Here is a 21,012-nt window from a genome sequence, read left to right as displayed (position 1 = left end):
TAGCTGGATGTGGCATGTGACGACCCAGGAGGATATTTGCTGTTACTGTAATAGGAAGCTCAGTGTGTGCTGGCATTTTCATGTGAGATGGGCAAGCGAGTATTAAGGGGAAGTTTCTGCAGCAGGCAGCCACTGTTTTTGATCATGCACCTCACGCCTTTTCTTGTTTGCATGGAATCTAGTGGCCGGAAAATGTATAACATAACAGTTTGGCAATGTACTAAAAGTTAGTGCTGGTGTTTTGCAGGAATGTATGAATGGCAAAAAATCGTAACTGTATTGGGTCATTTTGTTGTTCTCGGTTGCAAACGTAGGCACAGGGAAATCGCAATGGGAACGCATCAATGAGGTGCTACTGTTTTAGGAAAGATGGTAGCAGCAACTTCATGACGTGGATATTTTTGTGTATAACAACGGCATTTCACACCCCACACATTACTTGGTCGCAGCAGTTCCATTCGGTAACACGAAAGCTTGCAGGTATGCTCAACCGGTCTGAATAGCCAATTCTTGCTTTTCAACACACCAACATGCACGGTTGCATTGTTATGGTCATTAAGCATGGCTGTACTAGTACTGTTAAGGAGAGAATACCCACTGAATATGCAAAAAAGAATACGGACTGTGCTTGAAGAGCAGGGATCATCATCATTCATTTGGATGTATGCTATAGGTATCATGATAAGCAGAATAGAGTGTTAGCCCTGACAAAGTATTTCAACCTGACGCTTGCACTGAGCATGTTTATTCACACTATAATACATACCTAAAATGTCAATAAATACAATAGATCACATTTCTTGCTTCCTGATTAACACTGTTACACTCATTACTTCTTCCATGACATAAATAACAAGAATAAACAGATTTCACAAGTGGTCTGACACACCGTTTCAAAGATAAATCTGCGTAACAATAAGAAAATTGAACATGGTCAATATAAACCCTTCTGCTATAAGTTTATCTCTATAAAATGGCAATGACAAAGCTAGGAAGCTTTTTACACAGTGTGCATGCAACCGGATTCAACAATGATGCTGTGTACATGTCTACACATCAGTTGGTACGTAACACAGAGCTACTGTTATATACACTGCTGAAGCATTGAAACCTTCATCAAACAATGTTGAGAATTCTTGCTTGAAAACAACATGATGGCAGTCACAAAATGTTGTATGGCACAAACACCTGCAAAGGTAAAAACAGAAAAAGAAAATATGGGTAGGAATATTTTTTGCAGACTTTTGGCAACTATGGCAAGAAACCATAATGCAATACAAGAAACAGTAGCTGTTGACAAAGCATACCTAGCTAATGGAGATGTGTCAAGTGTTAGAGAGCAACCACTGACAGGAAAGGAAAATGATGCACAAATATGCAGTAGGTGTCTGTACACGAATGCATCAACTGAATTTGCATAGATGCAAAATCGACTTGGAGTGCACATAGTAGTTGAAAACGGTGGGGGCTCCTCACAGAATGCAGTTTAAATTGCTGCACTAGAAATGTCACAGAGTTAACTAGTAAGCATTTACACCAGCGCATTATTATTATTGGTGGTGGTTTGTGGTTTTACATTTACAACGAAGATGTAGCTACACTTTTTTGTCATGCCCTAGCCTTCTAGTCACTACTGGTACATAGAAACCACCCAATGGGGAAGCCCCTGCACAGCTGCAAAACATGAATAGAAACCATGGCACAGCTATGCCTAACACGAGGCTCATGCACGAAAAAGGTGCAACCATTTATAAATTCGTACAAAAAGAGCAGAAAATCTTGGCAAGTACTGGCCAAGGTATGTGTTGTGTTTTCAGACTCTGCATTCACTTGGACAGAGGTGTCCAGCCATGACTTCTTTCTTGTGCGCATTGAAAGTTGAGCTGTGAACGACTATTGCACTGCGCACCATGTGTATTTCCTGCTGCTGAGATGTATGCCATCCGTCTGCTGCCCTGTACAACAAAGTGACTGGTTAGCATGTCTAGTTGCAATCCCCAGTAGTGAGCACTGTTTTACAACAGATGGTAAAATCCACTGACCGGCTGTGTGATCCACTTTCCTCAGCAGAAAAGCAACCAAGCGTCACTCTGGTAGCTAATTTTTAGCTAAAGCAAGTTGGCAGGCTAGTTGGTACGGATTCATGATTACAATGTGCAGAGCCAAGACGCAACAAGGCAGTTTCCAATCCTTTATCTATCAACTTGCTCAGTTCACACTACTCCTAAACTTCTATTCTCATCCACGCGTGCAAAACCTCCAAAATGTGCAGTAATACAATTTTGTCTTACGAAATCTCTGTTAGAGTCCTGCAGCGGGTAGTGAGAAGGGTAGCAAGAAAGTCAGCAGTTGACACAGCTTCTTCTGCCCCTGAATGATTGGAGAAACTCTGCAAGAAATGAGCGTCTGTCCTGTCCACCTGGCCTCTCTTTCTTCCACATAATTTTCCCACTCAGCGCAATGAAATCTACAAGAAGGTCAACTCAGACAAGAAAGAGACAACCATCTGCCTTATACAGCACTGCAAACAATTTGTGGATCCTGTAAAAACGCTTTGTATTCGATGCCCGGGCAAAAAAGCATATATTGGTCAGACATGTCAATGTATTAGTAGCATGCACGCAAGCATCATTAAAATGCTATAAAAGCTACTTTGGGCCATTTAGGCACACATTGCTGAGAGTGCGGCTGTGCACAGATCTTTGAAAAAACTTCTATATATTTTCAATCAGTCCCAAGGTAATACCTGTGTCACACGGGCCCATTTAGAAGGCATTCCAGTCGACGGCCTTCAAAACGCCACAACTCTATCGACTCAAAGGAGTTGGCGCGCTGCTACATGGCACTTTTAAAAGGCCGTTGAGTGGTTTGGGTGTTTCTCATAAAATTGTGTGGCGCTGCAAACCTTTATTTTCGTTTTCATGTCACAAAAAGTTAAACAACATTAAAACCACTTAAAAGCACTGTAATTTCTTTCATGTTTGTTTATACATTTAAAAAATTTGTTTATACATTGCCATACATATATGTTTAGTTTTTAAGTTGTTGAGTAGCGAAACTGCGGCAACGTTTGCGCCGCTCGATGCGGCTGCCGTTTTGGTGTGAGTTTACATGTTTCGAACTTCAAAGTGCACTATGGTGCGCTATGACTGCACTCTTGCTCTGCTGCTAGAGTGATAGAGAGACAGAGGCTCAAGATGACAAGGCTGCTATGATATTCTATATATAGTATTTTTAGAGCATTTGGTTTGATTTGTTTTTTCTGACCGTGAGTAAGAGGACACTGTGAACTAGAGGGCATGTTAGCGCTGTTTCCGCTTCCGTTGCCCAAAGGCCATCCAGATTTCGATAGAGTTGTAGGGTGCTCCGTTGACTCGACAGACTATTGACTCGGCGGCCTTCGAAACTGCCTGCGTAGCAGCTTGAACTTGACCTTTGAGTCAACTGACTATTGGATGGAAGGCCTTCCAAACACCTGTGTGACATGGGTATAAGATGACAAGAGAAATTATTGAGACTTAAGAAATTGCAAAAATGAAAGAAAAGCACATGAGCATGTATTCAGTGTCGCTATCGGATAAGGAGGTGCAGTTTCTTGAATTATCACTATAGCCCTTCGCAGTCTGTTTTTATTACACTGAGGACACATGTACCACTGAATGCTAATACAGTAAGAATTAATAATCCAGATTTCAAGGGACCAAAAAAAGTGAATTATCCTTCTGTTTACTGTGCTATACTGTTACACGAAGGACAAAAAGAGACTGACACACATGTGTGCCTCCTTTAAAAATGAAAGCCCTATGCGAAAAAGTAAATAACAGCATAAAAAAATCAGTCAGAAACAAATGTGAAATAATGCACGCAGACAGGCATTTGGAATGTGTTGATAACGTTGTCTACAAAATCACTTTCACGTGCGGAAAATCAAACATAGGACAGATAGGCTGTGTGGGGTTCTCACTCATGCTCTTGGGACAAAGGAACGACAACACAGTAGTGCAAACAATCACAAAGGCATTTATTGCACCTTTCATAGACCAATGCCTGCTAGCCGAGTTGCTATCCACAAAATATGCCGATGGGCGCGCGACAAATTGCGGAAGTCCGACTCATTGTGACCGGATAACGAGCGAATATGTTAACCCCATGCTGGACACCAATGCCAGGTCATTTGCGCGTACGGTCAGCCGAATGGTGGCGCATCCGAACGAGGCCTCGTGAGACGATCTCGCAGAAGCATGGATCGGAGCACGCGTGGGACGTCCGCGCCTCTTGCCGAACCCGAGCCAGAGTGGAAGAGACTTCTCCTTTAGGCGCCCTAGTAACCCCACTTTTAGGTGGCGTTAGCAGAGCCACACTCGCGCCAGCTCTCACAATGTGCTTCAACCACACCGACTGCCGCGGGTACCAGGCCACGCGGCGAAGCCAGATTACAGGAGATGGGAGCTATGCGGGAAAACAACATATCGGGGGACGCGTGGTAGTCACACATCCCCGCATCCCCCCCAACCTTAAATCACTACACATTCCGGCGAAACATGTCACACAGTCTAACATCAACGCGTGCTTTGCGAACAATGTAGTACATGCAACAGTGGCCGTGCCTAGGAAATGTCCACACTGTCCACAACATGCGAGCCGACATTGTCCTTGGGTACACCGCTAGCGTTCACTGGTCACAGTAGCAGCCCTGCAGACTCGGCGGCACGATTCCAGGCCAGTACTCCTGAAACGCCGACGCCGTAGTCGGTACGAGCAAGCATCACTCGCGCCGACGCGCACTGCTGGCGAGAGCCACAGTAGATGTTGGTGACCGCCAGCTGTTTTCTCTGTCGCCGAGGGTTGCGAGCCGGATACAGGCGGCCGCCGAAGTTGCTGCACTGAACTGGCCACAGCATCGCCATTGCCAAGGTGGCTTGATTGTAGTCCGGGGCAGCCGCGCAGACAATGTGCAGATAACAGCAAATGCACTCGGCAAACACTAAAGTAGCGCAAGTGAGAGAAATTCTGCATGCGCATCGCCCACGTGGTACGATGTTCAACTCGGCTAGCAAAAGATCGGGTGGCTACTCAGATGCCAAGTTCACGTGAACGAAACTCGCTTCCTTGAGTCGAAAGAGTTTCTTTATTCTTTATTCAGACATATCCCCGCTTAGCCCGAAAGCGTTGCAGCAGGGGGGTTACAAGCATGAAAAGAATACATCTTGATTCTCACTGCACACCTGTTCACATGACAGTCTATTCCACTGAGCAATAGTTTTTACAAAAAAAGAATTGGCATACAGGCCCGTCCTAGACCGGTATTCTCTAATTTTGCACTGGTGGTCAGTGCATGCCGATATATAGTTTGGTGGTTTTATGTACATTTCCCTATCAATTCCAGTTTTGTTGTGATAGATTTCATACAGAAGCTTTAGCCGCACCTTCTTACGGCGAGACGACAGGGACTCCCAGTTGAGCTCTGTTTTCATTGCTTCCTCCCGTACCTACCCGAGACGAACCTGGCTGCTCTGTTTTGTATTTTTTCTAGTTTGTTTATAAGACATATCTGTGACGGGTCCCATAGGGTACAAGCATATTTCAAAATAGGTCGTATACAAGTTAGGTAGGCTGTGCTTCTAAGGTTAGAATTTGTGCATTTTAAATTTCTTTGAATGTAATTCAAAGCAACTGCCGCTTTGCCAACTACATAGTCCACGTGTGCCCGCCAAGAGCAGTCGCCCGACAGCATCACGCCCAAATATTTAGTCTTGGATTTATTACTTAATATATTATTCATTAGACTGTAGCTGGCATCGATTACTTTTTTCTTAGTAAACCGCACATGGACGCACTTTCCGGTATTCAAATTCATTTTCCACATTGAGCACCATTCGCAAATACGATCTAGGTCGGCCTGCAGTTTCAGAACATCATCTTCATTATCGATTTTTCTATACACAATACAGTCATCTGCGAAGAGCCGCATGTTAGAGTCAATACCTAAGTAAATATCATTAATATATATAAGAAAAAGAAGAGGCCCCAGAACAGATCCTTGCGGGACGCCTGATGTAACCTCAAGATAATCTGAATTAGTACCATTTAGGACCACACATTGACGGCGACTTGACAAATAGTTCTTTATCCAGCTAAAAACACTAGAATCTCTACTTAACATTCGAAGTTTATGAAGTAGTAAAGAATGGCAAACAGTATCAAATGCTTCGCGGAAGTCCAGAAATATGCAGTCTATTTGTCCACCCATATCAACTACAGACGCCAGGTCATCATAAAATTCAATCAGTTGTGTCGCACATGAAAACCCCTTGCGAAATCCGTGTTGTCTGTTTGTAAACAATGTGTTGTCCGTTGGATGTTCCATGATAGCCTTATATATTATGTGTTCCATGATCTTGCACGAAATCGAAGTAAGTGAGATAGGCCTATAATTAGTAACTTCTTTTTTAGAGCCTGCTTTGTAAATAGAGACTACATTTGCAATTTTCCATTCCTGTGGCATCTGACCAGTAGTTAATGACTTGTGAAATATTGAATAAAGGTAAAGCGAGATGGCGTGAGAACACCGTTTTAAAATTCTCAGAGAGATACCGTCAGGACCGATAGCCTTACTTTCATCAAGGTTTTTTAGCAGAGATTCAATGCCGCTAACACTGAGTTCGATTGGTTTCATAAGAGGAACGTTGCTATTGGATGATATTGGGCCGCATGCAGATTGAGAAAGAAAGACTGATTGGAAATATCTGTTTAGGCATGTCGCCTTTTCTGCATCGTCAGAAAGAATGCGTTCATTGTAAATAATTTCATTTATTCCAACAGGATCAGACCCACATCCCTTCAAATATTGCCAGAACGGTTTAGGATTTGTTTTCATTTTGTCATTTAATCGTTTAAGGTACTGTTCTTTTGCTTTTTTCGACAGGTCTTTGTATTCCCGTGTTAATTCTTATAGCCTTTTAAAACACGCGTGTGTTTTTGTTCTTTTATATCTTTGAAACACATGCCTTCGTTTTTTAATTAACCTCAATACAGGGCAACGAACTGGCCGACGCCGAAGCGAAGAAAGCACTTGAAGAACGAGAGTCACTGCTTTCAATTCCTTTTTCAAGAGCAGACGCCAACTGTCTCCTCTCCAGTGTCATCCGAAAATTGACAGCAAAGCACTGGGACAATCCGGATAATCGCCACAGACGACTCCAGAGATTGGACTCTACCATGAATTTTAGGCTACCACCAAAAATTCAACGAAGCTGTGCCAGTCTTCTGCACAGACTAAGGCTGGGGGTAGCGTTTACGCGCGGATACGTGCACCTCATGCGATGCACCGAGTCTCCACACTGTGAGGTGTGCAATGTGACTGAGACTATAGGTCATGTGCTTTGTGACTGCCCTAAGTACGTGCAATGTGACTGAGACTATAGGTCATGTGCTTTGTGACTGCCCTAAGTACGTGGAAGAGCGTGAAAGGTTGGACAACGACCTTACGCGTCTCGACAGCGCACCGTTGTCGGAGGATGTTATTTTAGGCCCTTGGCCAGATGCTCAATCGAGTTTGAAGGCCATCCAGGCATTACTGAACTTTTTAAAAATTACTGGCCTGGATTGCAGATTTTGAGCATGCCAAATTACTTGCCATATCTTCTACATCTTCCTTCTATCGTCATCGTCACCCATCATGCACCTCTTTCTACCCTCTTTCTTTCCCTCTTCCCCTTCCCCCAATGCCGAGTAGCTGGCTAGAGGAATATACCTCAGGCCGACCTCTCACCATTTCGTATCATTAAACTTCTCTCTCTCTCTCTCTCAATACACGAAAGGTGATCCATGGTTTCTTACGCTTTTGGAGTCTAGCCGATTCAATACTTGGTACGAACTTCTCTGTAAGGTCAAACAGCTTTTGTTTAAATGTGCTCCATAAAAATTCTACTTCATGTTCCTCCGCAAAGCATTTAAAAACAGGAAGAAAATCAAGAAGTTTATCAGAAATTGATGAATAATCGCCCTTTTCAAAGAAGAAAACTCTTCTGCTGATGCACTTTTTTATGCGCTGTACTTTTGTTTTGATCTCTGCAACCACAACCCGATGATCACTGATACCTGGAATGATATAAACTTTACCAACTAAATTTGGCGAATTACAAAGGAGAAGATCTAGGGTACTATTAATTCATGTGGGTTCGAGGACATACTGAAAAAAACCAAACCTATCAACCAGGTTCCTCATTTCTAGATTAGTATGGTTTGCATTCATTAACTCGCATGTACCGTTTTCCCACTTTAGGTCGGGCAAGTTAAAATCACCCGCAAGCAGTATTATTTGGCCAGATACCTCTGAAACGATATCGTACAGCATTTCCAAAATACTGAAATCCGTGCTTGGTGATCGATAAAACGCTCCAGTGACAAAAGAAAGATTATTCGCCAGTGTAACTGTGCACCAAACCGACTTGACCGAGTCATGACCGATGTTCAACATCGAAGACGAAAGGGACAAATGAACTAATATAAAAACACCACTGCCATGACCCGGCCTGTCGTTGCGATAGGCAGTATAGTTGCAGGAGAACACCTCGCTATCAGTAATGGATGGGTTTAGCCAGGATTCAGTACCAATCACTATATCTGCCTTTAATGACTCAACCAATCCGGCAAACTCATCTATCTTGTTGACTATGCTACCGCAATTTACCACCGCAATAACTAAATCACGATAAATAGAGCAAATATCATTTGTACGTCATGGTTTTGACAGGGCAATAACTTCTTCCTTCTCATCGTCCCATGTAAACGCTCTGCCATTTATGATCAGCTTATCGTCCTTCAACTTAACCTGGTTTTTCTTATCCACCTTCTTTACTTTGCCGTATTCCCAAAGTTTCTTTCGCACTGCTCGAGTTTCAAATGAAAAGTCCTGTTCTACACTGTAAGAGGAGCCCTTGAACTTGCTTGCATTCTTCAAAACGGCCATTTTTTCTTTGTCGGATGAAAAATTTACAATTATAGGTCTTTTCTTCCGTTCATAAAAGCAACCAACCCGATGTGCCCTTTGAACCGACTGTAGTTCGATTCCCAAATTTGTAGCACAGATACCCTTAACCAAGGCTTCAGATTGTTCCCACGTTTCGGACCGATCATTGTCATCTATCCCGTAAAACACGAGGTTCGACCTATGGCTTCTGTTTTCGAGGTCTAAATTTTTCTTTTGCAGAATGCTTACTTGATGACTTAGATCCCTAATTACAGTTGCTTGTTCTTGTACTAGCTTCATAACATTTTCTATCTGGTCTTGGGTTTTGTCAAGCTTACTGTCCATTTCAGCCATTTTGGCATCATGACTAGTTATCCTGGCATCAATGTTTTCTAACTTATTCATAATAGTATCCTGTAGTTTCTTCAAGAAATCCATTTCGCCTTTATCAAAAGGCCCAGGGTTGAGCTCAATGTCGTCGGAAAGAAGCAAGAGCAAAACAAGCCATAAAACTCGGTTCACAACTAAACGAAAACATCTATCACATCCAGTGCACTGTACTCGCGCTGTACATGCAACACTCGCCCACGTGGGAAGAGCCGGCAATGCCATGACTGCTTTAGAAGTTTCAATTAGGTGAACAGTACTAACCTGCAGAAACAACAGTGGCGTAAGCTGCATGTCGGCAAGCGTGCCGGCTCTAAATCCCACGCAGTCAAGGTGCTGCGCAGCTATATAAGCCAGTCTCGGGTCACGTGTTTCGCAATGCTCGACGAGCCTGCCGTCGACGTCATGGTCGAAGAAACCATCCCAGTGAGCCTTGCAGCGTTCTTTGTACAGCGATGAGCTTGCGTCGATTGTCGATATGTGCCATGATGAGTCAGAAGATTGCTCGGGGTAGCACGGATTAACCGCACGCCCACCAAGCGGTCGATGTGCGATCACCGTCCAGGAAGCACCGAAAACCTGCAGAAACAACAGTGGCGTAAGCTGCATGTCGGTAAGCTGCATGTCGGCAAGCATGCCGGCTCTAAATCCCACGCAGTCAAGGTGCTGCGCAGCTATATAAGCCAGTCCCGGGTCACGTGTTTCGCAATGCTCGACGAGCCTGCCGTCGACGTCATGGTCGAAGAAACCATCCCAGTGAGCCTTGCAGCGTTCTTCGTACAGCGATGAGCTTGCGTCGATTGTCTATATGTGCCATGATGAGACAGAAGATTGCTCGGGGTAGCACGGATTAACCGCACGCCCACCAAGCGGCCGATGTGCGATCACCGTCCAGGAAGCACCGAAAACCTGCAGAAACAACAGTGGCGTAAGCTGCATGTCGGCAAGCGTGCCGGCTCTAAAGTAATTTCAATTCGTACGAGGCTAACTAGAATGAGGGGAGCAAAGTGCAACACCTCAACGCCACGGTGCACCAGGCTGTGCCCCTCCACGTGCGACAGGCAGCTTCGTAAAGCCTTAGGCCTAAAGCGACGCTACCCCGACAACAACTAGTACCCACAAAACAACACCTAAAATGGGCGCAATATAGGCAACCGCGAGGAGACGTCAGCTCTGTTATGTGGCCCTACCCCGCTTGGTGCGCACATCATCCGAGTTGACGGCGCCCATCGTCCCAGACGGTATATATCGGAGCGCCCGGTGCCAGGCCGCAATACCAGTTAGCCCGTAGCGGCACCCGTGGCCTGCAGCCACCCGGCTCCCAGAGCTGCGACTTCATCAGAGTCAAAGAGGTAGAAGAAGCTATTTACATAAGAAATTCGGACCACCCACGAGGCTTCCGTACTCACTCGCTTCAGGCTTGCCAATGTTCCGCAGGCGCTAAGCCTTGCTCTCCCAGGATGTAGACCATGTGGCTCTCGTATCGACGAATGTCATTAAAAAAAATCATTTGCGAAAAAGCTTAGCATGTTGAAAAGTTCAAACACACTACAGCCACCGTCGCCTCGCTCAAGAAAGCATGCCGCTGACACTAGCGATCAAAATCCACGCTAGCCCTATGCTTCCGTTTAAACAAAGGTTTCCAACGAAACAAAACTGTTAAAACTATCGTCCGATGCCCCAAGAGGTCCACATTGGGCAGCCAGATGTGGTGTTCTCACCCATGCTCTTGGGACAAAGGAACTACAACACAGTAGTGCAAACAAACACAAGGGCATTTATTGTACCTTTCATAGACCTGCTAGCCGAGTTGCTATCCACAAAACATGCCGAACATGCCGATGGGCGCGCAACAAATCTAGGAAGTCCGACTCACTGCCACCGGATAACGAGCAAGTATGTTCGCCCCATGCTGTATCCCAACGCCTGGTCGTTCGCACGTCACACAAACGGTGGCGCGCTCGAACGAGCCCTCGCGAGACAGTCTCGCAGAAGCATGGACCGGCACACTCGCGGAATGTCCGTGCAGCTTGCCGACCCGAAATCAAAGAGGTAGAAGAAGCTATTTACATAAGAAATTACACTATGCACCATGTGGCTGCAAGCCTACCTTCAATGAAACCAAGGCTTTGGCTTGCTGCAGGCATAATGAAAAGCGCATGAAATCTTGGAAGCCTATTTTATGCTAAAAAACTGCTCGGGAAACCGCATTAGCACACCTTCTGTGGTGCTGGGAGAAACAGCTTTTAAATTCACAGACGAGCGTCAGATCAAGCCATACTTGTCATTGTGCGTAGATTACTTTCATTTCATGTTGTTTATTTTCTATCAATCACCCTACGCGTATATATTTGATGTGCACTAGCGAATAATAAACAGCTGAAAGTTGCGCACATGTTTGTCAGTCTCCTTTTGTCCTTTAACTAGTATAGCACAGTAAACAGAACGATGTCATACACTAGCCCCAGTCGAAGCCTTATTAAACGTTGGTCCAAATTAACCAAATTATTGATGGTATCAAAAGAACAATAAACATATGCTTACTACATCAACATGCTTTTATCTACTTAATTAATAAGCTAGTCATGGTTTCTGTTTCGCAAAACAGCAGTGCGGAAGCTGCAATTCTCATCATTTCATGACTGATTAGCATGCGCCACGGTGAAGGCGTCGCAACTTCCTTGGTTGGGAACAGATTGTTTGTCCATCGTAATGTATCTGGATTGTGCTCAGCATCTGGATTGTGCATCTGGATGTATCTGGATTGTGCTCAGGGCAATGTTCATTGAACGACCGGGCTGCAGATCCCTTGTGCGACATTGAATCGACAATGGCGTGGAAATGCAACCTTTGCCCCATTATTGTGGTGAAGAGAAAAGCAATTGACCAGGCATTGGATGAGCTTATTGTTCAACATTCAAACAGTCCTTGGGATTCTCTGGTAGTAATGAACCCGATAAGAGCTGGCTTTTTTTCGGCTGTGTGTGGACTACCACTGGCTGAATGAGGTCACAAGGAAGGACTCTTATCCTATACCTAATGTGGGCTCAATTGTGGCTAATCTAGGCAATTCGTGTTACTTCACCCCTCTAGATGCTAGCATACCTGCATGTTCAGATGGAGCCGGCTGATGCAGAGAAAACTGCGTTCACCTCTCACTGAGGCCTTTACCAGTTTATCTGTATGCTATTTGGCGGCTCTGGACCAGACACTGACTGACCGTTGTGGGGATGCGCGACTCTCGCGCGTCCCCTGATATGTTCTTCCCGCATGGCGCGTCTTCTGTAATCTGGCTTTGCCGCGTGGCCTGCGTGATGCCCGCGGCGGTCGATGTGGTTGGGGCGCAGTGCGAGAGATGGCGCGAGGGTTGCGCTGCTAACACCGCCTCACAGCAGGGCTACTTGGGGGCGCAGGGGAGGACAGGCTGCCTCTTCCCCGGCGGGTCGGCGAACGGCGTGGACATCCCGCGCGCCGCCGACCCATGCTTCTGCGAGACCGCCTCGCGTGGCCGCCTTGGAATGCGCCACCATTCGCGTGACAGTACGCGCGAACAACCAGGCGTTGGGATCCAGCATGGGGCGAACATATTCGCTCGTTTTCCGGTCGCGGTGAGTCGGACTTCTAGATTTCTCGCGCGCCCATCGGCATGTTTTGTGGATAGCAACTCGGCTAGCAGGCATTGATCTATGAAAGGTGCAATAAATGCCCTTGTGATTGTTTGCACTACTGTGTTGTCGTTCCTTTGTCCCAAGAGTACGGGAGGAGAGATCCCCACACCGTATTCTTGGGGATGCTAAGTGGCACTATGGGCTCGCATACCTCCATGACACGGAACTGTCCCCTTGAACGTTTGAGGAGTACCTCTGCCACCTGGAGGATGTCCTTGAGAGGTTGCATGCCGTGGGTTTGACTCTAGACCTGAAAAAGCCCAAGTAGCTGAGACTCACATTTCCCTACTGAGCTTTATGATCAACAGGGGTCATGTTCTGCCGTACGAAGAAAATATCTGCACTACCTCAAATACCCGATGCCGACGAACATTCAGGACCTTAGGTGCTTTTTGGGAATGGTGAACTACTACAGACAGTTCATCCTGCACTGTGCCACTCCCCAAGCGCCCTTGACTGCACTGATGAAAAAGTTGGCATGCTGGAGCAGGAGTCCTGAGCAGGAGGGCGTCCTTCCTGCACGATCTCAAGCTATAGTGGCCAAAGTTGAACCGAAGGTGCCTGACCATAACAGGGAGTCTGTTGTCCAAGCAGACTTGTCCAAGAAGTTGTCCAAGCTGGGCTTTGGGGCTGTGCTGCTTCAGGAGCACGACGGCATCCTCCAATATCAGCCGCCTCTGCCAGCTGGTCACTTAACACCACCGAGCGCAACCACTGTGTGACTGAAAGGGCGTGTCCCACTATATTTTTTGCTCTCCAGAAATTGGACTGCAATGTTGATGCAGTGCCGTTTGTGGTGGAGACAGACCACGTGGCACTCACCTGGCTGAAGCACTTGCACGAGCCCTTAGGCTGCTTCATGCACTGGGCGTTGACACTGCAGCAGTAAGACTTTGTTGCATGCTACTGGAAACGGAGTTCAAATGTGGTGGCTGATGCTGTGTCGCTTGCCCCCATTTCGGCATGTGACCCCTTGGTCTGCCACTACCGTGGGAATTTGCAACAAGTAGAGAGCAAAGCCTCAGTCTCCAATGGCTCGAAAAGCGCAAAGCCCATGCACTCGGCAAAGACCGGAGTCTCTGTTTCAGATGACTTGAATAGCATGAACTTAAGGCACTCATAGAGACCGGAGCCTTTGTCTCTTATGACTCAAATGGCATTGATTCGCACCCAATAGAGATCAGAGCCTGTGTCTCCAATGGCTAGGGTGCCTCAATGTCAGCGCATGGTATCGAGGCACCCTACCAATGGCTCAAATGGCGCGATTACGGACAGCGTAGTGATCCCCGGACTGAAAGCCTTGGCAGAGGACGTTTACCTGGTGGACCTTGTTACCTCCTCTGGTATCATCTTCAACAGGCAAGAGCTACTAAAGGCATAGCAGAGCGATCCATTTTTAGAGAAACCATTCATGGGCTCAAAGAGTCGAACTCCCAAGAGGAGCGGAGCGGCAAAGCCATCGAGCACACACGGACTGCTGGTATAGCTGTTGGTACTGACTGCAATGCAGCTGGTAGTGTTGCGGGCATGTTGGATACGTGCTTGATGCCAATGGAGTTCTTCTTTGCTATATTCCATCTGAGGAGGCTCCCCAGAAGTCATTCAAAGTAGTGATACCCTGCAGTCTAAGGAAGCCACCTTGAGCTATTTCCACGACTCGCGGTTGGCTCGACATGCCAGTGGCCTTAAAAGTTATGCCGCTCCACTACCTGGCCATGCATGAAGCGTGATGCTCTTTACTATGCCCATTCGTGCCATGTGTTCCAATGTGTGAAGTCTCATATGGGAACCCCCCAGGCTTGTGCAACCAATCGACATCCAGCTACTCTGGTAAGTCACGGTCCGTGACATTATGGGATCCTTTCCCAGAAGCCGGCGAGGTTACATTTTTTTCCTGGCTGTCAAAAATCACTTCACAGAATGGGTTGAACTTTTCCCCACTGGAAGTTAATGGCATGCGCAATCTGTGATAAATTGACTGAGGTCTTTAACCACTTCAGCCTTCTGGCAGAGCTGATATCAGAGAACGTGTTCTGCTTCATGGTCAAGGTATTTGTGAATGCATGTGCCGCCTTTGGCATTAGGCACCACAAGACAACCACGTATCACCCACAGGCCAACCGGACAAAGTGGATAAACCAGAACCGCAAGCCCTTGCTTGCGGCGTTTGCCCAGCAACACAGGGCTTGGAATGTCCGTCTTAATGATAGGCTTCTCCTTGTGACCCACAGTGAACGGTTCGACTGGTTGCATGCTCGCTTTCCTCAACGTCGGGAGAGAGCTGCCAAGCCCCATGGACCGCATTCTGCGGACCAGCAGCAGAGTGTGCGCCACGAAAGCTGGCCTTTCCAGCTACACGGCGGAACTGTGCTCAAAGATGGATGAGGCTCATGACCTGGCTCGTTCCAACCTGGCAGAAGCGCGAGCTAGACAGAAGGCCCAATCACATTGGGATGTGCACTACTGTTTCGACGGTCTCGACCTTCGACGTAATCATGTGTTGAGTGATGCTGCCAAAGGCATTTCTGCCTGCCTGTTGGCCAAACGGTTGGGCTCGTACCGAGCTGATACCAAAATGTCCCTCTGGTATACAAGCTGGCTGACTCCCAAGGTAGACCAGCCGGTGGCCCAGTTCACGTCTTGGACCTCATACCTTTCGTTGCCAGAAGCAGCAAATGGGGTGAGGGGGAGGCAGTCAACGATTCGCAGGCAAATCGTGACACAGCTGGCCCCAGACAATGCCACCTGTACAACCTGTGGAAACACACCAAGGCAGCCTTTCTTCTACCAGCTGGTAGCTGGACTTTATTCCCTACTGCATCGGTGAACAGAGAAATGCAGCTACAGTGAAAAGGTGCACATCAAAGCGGTGACAGGCCCTTGTGGCCTAGTATACCCTCTCATGTGTTGCCAAAGCCTTAGCCTGGCAAACGTCCCTTGATGAGCAATCAGTTGGGCAGGCATCTTTATTTGGCAAGCCAGCTATGCCTCATGGGCTTTCCTGTCCTTTCCCCTGCAACGTCCAGTCTTCTCCCTGCGCATGGTTCCACTGTGCCACCAGTCTTGCTGACCATGAGGCCAGCTGTCCCTGGTCCAACCATGCCAGTCTGTTGCTGCTCCGAGGCTTGCTGTCCCTGGTCCTGTTGAAGACTCCGGCCTTGGGGGCCACAGACTCATGCCAGCCATGCCTCCTGCTGGCTTAGGCTGTGGCTGGTCCGCCCAATCAAGCTCTAGCCTCTGGTCAAGGATGGTCGCTCCGGCTGCTGCTGTCAACCTGGCTGCCAGTCATCCCAAGCTACTGTTCCTGTCAGCACCCAATGATTTTTGTGGTGGGTACTGCGCCAAAATGGCAGCTACCACTCACTTGTTCCTGGCAGCTCCTGTGCAGTGCCTAGTGGGGTGACACTCTACCATAAAAACTGGAATATAGGTACAGCTGAAACTCAGTTTAACAAAGTGATGAACAAGCTTGAACTATTTTGTTAAATCGGGAAGTTCCGAAAATTGAGTAAGGGATTTTTCAATCCTTTGAAATCTGAAGTTGTAACATAGTGGCACGTAAAAGGTACCACGGCATTGTATTTGCCAGTAACTCACGCCTGCACGTGTAACAAGTCCACTAGGGCGGCCCAACCACTGCCGCCCCTAGCGCCATCTGGAAAGTAAGAATGCTAGCGACTGCTGAGTACGTTGTTCTGTGCATAGGTGCAGCATGCAGCCTCGTCAAAGTAAAGCTAGGGGTGTGACTAGGGTGCTTAGATGTTTTATGTCAACAGCATTGAGCGCATTCTTGAAGAAAAATCCATCTGCGTCAAAATTATAAAGAAATCACAGCTTTTATTACTACTTTATTACTAGAAAAGCTTTGTTAAATCTGGTTTAATGCAAGCTAGTTTCTTTAATTTGAGTTGATGGCAACATTGAACCTTGTGGGTACTCGCCAGGGAATTAAAGTTTCTGTGTTAGATCGAGAACTTCGTAAAAATGGGTTTCGTTAGATAGAGCTTTAACTGTAGAACTTTTTTTCAAGAACCTGCGGCAAAAAGTCGACCCCCATCTTATATATTCGTCATGGTGGAAAAAAATTATAGGAGACTCGCAACAATGGGCAGCATGGTTGTTTTTGTTGTCCTGTAGCACCTGTTGCAAAGTTGTGTTGGTTCTGTGCTTTTTTTTTTCAATATTCTTTGAAAATGAGTGGTAGCCAATGGCAGTTCAGAGTGGTAGCCAATGGCAGTTCACCATAGACTTCAAGAAGAAAGTGATAGAATATGAAGCTCATGGCAACCTGGCAGCACAGCGTGAATTTGAAGCATCATAAGAAAAGCATCTGAAACTGGAGGAGCCAAAAGCAGCGTTCCGGTGTGCAGCAACCAGAATTTCAGTGATTCAGTGTTTTTTTTTCTTTTTTCTTTACTTAAGAATTAAAGATTGGGGGGGGGGAGGTGGATCTATATTCTGGTCTAATCTATATTCTGGTTTTTACGGTAGTAGAACTACACCACACACACTGGCTGTAGTAACAGTGCAATGCCCGCCAGGAGTCATAGCACAGCTGGCAGCTTTTTCGTCTGTTTGGTTTTCACTGGTGGTGATCACTGATGCCACCCAAGTTGCACCTGCATGGTTGATGTCACTTTGCAGTTTCTGCGCGAACTTGAGCAGACTTTCACCACCACGTTTTTTTCACTGAACGGTGACTGCGGTCATCTGGATCAACTTGAAACTTGTGCCTGGCAGTAACGCGTCACACAAAAAGGAACACCAAGAGGAAACATCCTGTAAGAAAATGATCTAGGAATTTGGCCAGCTCTGTGGCATCATGCTTAAGCAGCATAAACAAAATTAGCAAGGTATGTTTTTGACTTGTTAGGTTTCCACTAAGAACTTCCTGGCTGTGATATGAGTGCTCTGCCATTACTCCAAGACTGCACTGCATTATCTGCAAATAACAAATTGTGTTATAACTTTACCCAGGCATAGTTTACAAAATAATGGGTCCCATTAAAAGTAGCATATGAGAATATGAATCCCCTAATTTCGTGATGACTACTAAAGCTGAAGGGAACTGGTAAATGAACCAGCATACAGAAGAGAGTTGGCAAATTCCATGGCCTTCAAGACACATGACACAGGTGCCTAGGTGCTCTTGGTCGCCCGACTACAGTTGTGTAGGTGAAACCCAAGGGTCATCAAGGTCTTTGGCAAGGTTGTTTCTGACTAATGACGAACCGGAGAACTTGACGCGTCATCATAACGTAAATCACCTCTTGATGTGGAGGCACAAAGTAATAACCGTTGTTGAGCAGTGAGGCAGCCAACCTGGGTGAGTGAGTGGGGTTGCACAATGTGTCACATTAGAGCTGCCCAGTGCAGCCTGCCTGTCTGCAAATTTTCTCATGGAAGCCAGGTTCTATTCTTTTAACAGTGAGTGTTATGATGAGTGGCTCGCAGTAAGCTGTTTATTTTAAAACAAAATATTTCACTGTGTTGGTTTTACAATGTCGCATCTGATTTATTACCACAGCATGAGACAATTAGGTGGAATGTGCAAAAACAGATCCATTCTTAGAAGGAATGGAGTGATAGCAGAATGACCCACTCAAATTTCGGCATAGGCATTGATGAAACAGCCAACAAAGCCATATAACATTTAGTGAAAAACTTTAGCTTTACCTTGTATACATAGGTGCTTTGAAATACATACAACAAAGTAGTGCTTTGCATTTCATGTGGAATGAGTGCAGGAACTATCGTGAGCAATATGAGCGGGAACATGCAAAGTGTGGCAAATAGCCTCGAAACCGAGTTAGAGCGATACGCAGATGGCGCTGTTTAAAACAGAGGGTGAAAGGGTGCACTCTTCCGCTAACTCTTGGCACTCCCGCTGTCATTTTAGCTGCTCTTAACAGCATTCTGAAAGCCACATCAAGCAACCATGGCCACTCACTATGCCACCTGTAGAGTGGTATATAGACCTGCAAGACCTAGCTTCCCATTGTCTTAGACGGGAAACACCCACAGCATGTAGCCATACTCTATGTAATAAACACCATTCCATTCTTTGTTTGCTAACTCAAGTGCCATGCTGCCTTCTTTTCCAAGTGCAATGCATGAGGACACAATACTGGCGATGATGGTGGGGTTGACGAAGCATGGAATTCAGCAATGCAGCATCGGCGAATGAATGTGAGCCAGAACAGAAGACCTCAAGTAGCACAGCGAATGCCGCCCTGGCAAGAATGAGCATGAGCCGTCAGGGACACCTAGAACAGTACGGCAAGTCGACCAACAACTGGCCATTGTACGAAGAAAGACTCACCTCCTACTTGCAAGCAAACCAAGTCCCCAAGGATGATAAGGTGTATACTTTTCTGAGCCTTATCGGTCCCAAGACATATATATTGTAACGATTTTAATAAAGCAACGATATTTATTAAAGGTGAACTTGTGCCCTCAAGTAAAATTCACTGCGGTCATGAAGAAATCCGCAGAAGTCGCGTTCTCCAACTTGGCTCGAACCATCTTCCTCTTCCTTCTCGCGTGACAGCTCGTGCGCGTGGCACGTGCGAGCCGGGTCCAACCGGCTGCCCGTGCCACGAAGATCTCTGCCTGTTGCTGAACAACAACACGGTACGGCGTGCACAGGGTCCAATAGAAGGGCGCACAACTTGAATGTGACCAAGTTGTCGCGGCATTATCCCCCTCCTTACCGCATCGGCATGAGAGGAAGTACGGGTTGCTGTGGGCTCTCACGTTTTTTTCTTCTTTTTTTTTTTGTTCATGACCTTTCCTGGTAGGGTTTTATGCAGACAACATGCACAACTTCCGTAGAGTTGCGCCGTCTTGGGCTCCCGTGTCCAGCGGATTTCACTTCGTAAGTCACGTCACTTATACAACGAAGTATTTCGTAAGGGCCGAAATATCGGCACAGAAGCTTTTCAGACAGTCCACGGCGTCGCACTGGGGTCCATACCCACACCTTGTCACCGGGCTGATAATGAGCTTCACTACGGCGCTGGTTGTACCGGCTAGAGTGTATGCGTTGTTGGCGGCGTATTCGGTACTTTGCCATCTGTCGTGACTCCTCGGTTCTTTGCAAGAAATCATCGAGGTCAGATGAGTTATTATTTTCTTCATCTAACGGCAACATAGCATCCAAAGTTGTGCTTACTGCTCGGCCGAATACAAGTTGAAAGGGAGCGACTCGTGTTGTTTCTTCAGCGGACGTATTATATGCAAAGGTAATGTACGGCAAAATTTTGTCCCACAGCCTATGTTCAATGTCGACATACATCGAAAGCATGTCAGTCAGTGTTCTGTTGAGGCGTTCAGTTAAACCGTTTGTCTGAGGGTGGTAAGCCGTAGTTCTATGATCAGTATGTGTCATTTGCAACAAGCATTTCATTAGGTCCGCAGTAAAGGCTGTTCCACGATCGGTAATAACAACTGTGGGAGCGCCATGCCTGAGCACGATATTGTTGACAAAAAATTTTGCAACTTCGACAGCCGTTGCATTGTACAGGGAATCAGTTTCTGCGTAATGGGTCAGATAGTCCGTGGCCACAATTATCCACTTTTTGCCTAAAGATGATGTTGGGAAGGGTCGAAGAAGATCCATACCGACTTGTTGGAATGGGGCTTTTGGTGGCTCTATTGGCTGGAGGAGGCTTGCCGGTTTTACGGATGGAGTCTTGCGCCTTTGACACTCGTGACAAGTCTTAACGTAGTGCTGCACTGATGCTAATAACTTAGGCCAGTAGTATTTCAGACTACTCCTGGCGAATGTACGGCTCACGCCCATGTGTCCAGATGTCGGTTCATTGTGACATGCATGCAAAATTTTTTCTCGCATAGCTGTGGGTACGACAAGTAAAAACTGTCTTGCTGTTCTCAAAGTTTCTCTTGTAAAGGACATTTGCTCGCATACAGAACGAGGATAGCCCTCTAGAGAAAATATGCGGGAGTTGAACGTCGAGTCCCTCC

The 21,012-nt window shown here is 46.4% G+C and overlaps 1 protein-coding gene across 19 annotated transcripts in view; it reads right to left on the bottom strand.

Annotated features, from left to right (window-relative positions):
* Nucleotides 1–723: 723 nt before the first annotated feature.
* The window catches only part of LOC142558589 (G-protein coupled receptor-associated protein LMBRD2), a 397,689-nt gene continuing 377,400 nt past the window's right edge, over nt 724–21,012 (bottom strand). For 7 of the 19 annotated variants that reach the window (XR_012823027.1, XR_012823023.1, XR_012823031.1 and 4 more), the window contains 2 exons: nt 9,623–10,267; nt 724–4,918 (listed from right to left, as the gene is read on the bottom strand). The gene's annotated coding sequence lies outside the window, so the exon portion shown is untranslated. Of the gene's footprint in view, nt 4,919–9,622; nt 10,268–13,177; nt 13,277–17,250; nt 17,806–21,012 lie in introns of those variants that run through there. The other 12 variants (XR_012823028.1, XR_012823024.1, XR_012823026.1 and 9 more) reach the window with 12 other exon arrangements.

The sequence above is a fragment of the Dermacentor variabilis genome, chromosome 9 (genome assembly GCF_050947875.1).
Source record: "Dermacentor variabilis isolate Ectoservices chromosome 9, ASM5094787v1, whole genome shotgun sequence".
NCBI lineage: Eukaryota > Metazoa > Arthropoda > Arachnida > Ixodida > Ixodidae > Dermacentor > Dermacentor variabilis.
The sequence above is the reverse complement of the archived record's forward strand: the minus strand, read 5'-3'. Positions and strand labels throughout refer to the sequence as shown.